The sequence below is a fragment of the Pongo pygmaeus genome, chromosome 19, assembly GCF_028885625.2.
Source record: "Pongo pygmaeus isolate AG05252 chromosome 19, NHGRI_mPonPyg2-v2.0_pri, whole genome shotgun sequence".
Classification (NCBI taxonomy): domain Eukaryota; kingdom Metazoa; phylum Chordata; class Mammalia; order Primates; family Hominidae; genus Pongo; species Pongo pygmaeus.
Genome location: NC_072392.2, coordinates 96,175,322 through 96,177,034, shown reverse-complemented (window position 1 = coordinate 96,177,034; position 1,713 = coordinate 96,175,322). Strand labels below are relative to the sequence as shown.

The 1,713-nt window shown below is 48.5% G+C and overlaps 1 non-coding gene across 1 annotated transcript; it reads right to left on the bottom strand.

The window, feature by feature from the left end:
- Nucleotides 1-456: 456 nt before the first annotated feature.
- Nucleotides 457-614, bottom strand: LOC129018539 (U1 spliceosomal RNA). Its single transcript, XR_008495356.1, has one exon. It is a non-coding gene; the product is annotated as a U1 spliceosomal RNA (small nuclear RNA).
- Between the last annotated feature and the right edge of the window lie 1,099 nt (nt 615-1,713).

Here is a 1,713-nt window from a genome sequence, read left to right as displayed (position 1 = left end):
TTTTTTTTTTTGTATATTTAGTAGAGATGGGGTTTCACCATGTTAGCCAGGTTGGTCTCGATCTCCTGACCTCGTGATCTGCCCATCTCGGCCTCCCAAAGTGCTGGGATTACAGGCGTGAGCCACCGCACCCAGCCTACTTTTTGTATTTTTAGTAGAGACGGGTTTCACCATGTTGGCCAGGCTGGTCTCGAACTCCTGACCTCAGGTAATCCACCCGCCTCAGCCTCCCAAAGTGCTGCGATTACACACGTGAGCCACTGTGCCTGGCCACATCTGTATTTATAGTAGAGACAGCGTTTCACCATGTTGGTCGGGTTGGTCTTGAACTCCTGACCTCAGATGATCCACCCGCCTTGGCCTCCCAAAGTACTGGGCTTACAGGTGTGAGCCACCGCACCCAGCCTTTTTTTTTTTATATATTAGAAAAGACAAAACAAAACAAAACAAAACCCACAGGGGAAAGCGCAAACACAGTCCCCGCCCCACCACCGATTATGCAGTTGGATTTCCTGCATTTGGGGAAATTGCAGGGATCAGCACACCTGGAATGTGAGCCTAACCCTGGGAAAACCACCTTTGTGATCATGTTGTCTCCTCTGCCAGGTAAGGATGCAGGATGCTCTTCTAAACATGGGGACTCAGCAATGAACATGCAGACAAAATCCTTGCGCTGCGGCATCCATGTCACATCTGTGTCTATTTCTATCACTCATAGAATGTATGCGCCTCGAGGGCAGGCACTTTTTCTAATTAATTAGGAGTTATCTCCCTGGAAGATTGTCGACACGTGGCTAGTGGGATTATCATGAGTTCTTTTAGGTTTTGGGATAGGCGGTGGAGTTAGGAGCAATGTTTCGCGGGCAGGGGGTAGGTCTCACAAAGTACATTCTCAAGGGTGGGGAGAATTACAAAGAACCTTCTTAAGGGTGGAGGAGAAACAAATCACAATGGTGGAATGTCATCAGCTAAGGCTATTTTCACTTCTTTTGTGGATCTTCAGTTGCTTCAGGCCATCTGGATGTACACGTGGAAGTCACAGGGGATATGATGGCTTAGCTTGGGCTCTGAGGCCTGACGGTTTCTACATTGTTGTTTGTGGCAGTGCTATTGTTCTTCCCTAGAGTTTTCTCAGAGTCTTGCATTCTAGTGTCTATTGTGGATCCAGGTTGAGTTTTGAACGATTAAATGTGAAAGGCTGACAGATAATTTAGTTAAAATGTCTCGACCTAATAAAGGAGCTGGGCAGGTGGGGATAACTATAAAGGAGTGCAGAAAAGAGTGTTGTCCAAGTTGGCACCAGAGTTGGGGAGTTTTAAGGGGTTTAGAAGCCTGGCCGTCAATACTAGCAACATTTATGGAGGCAAGGGAAACAGGCCCTTGAAAAGAAGGTAATGCTGGCCGGGCGCGGTGGCTCACGCCTGTAATCCCAGCACTTTGGGAGGCCGAGGCAGGCGGATCACGAGGTCAGGAGATCGAGACCATCCTGGCTAACACGGTGAAACCCTGTCTCTACTAAAAATACAAAAAATTAGCCAGCGTGGTGGCGGGTGCCTGTAGTCTCAGCTACTCGGGAGGCTGAGGCAGGAGAATGGGGTGAACCCGGGAGGCGGAGCTTGCAGTGAGCCGAGATTGCACCGCTGCACTCCAGCCTGGGCAAGAGTGCGAGACTCCGTCTCAAAAATAAATAAATAAATAAATAAAAGAAAAGAA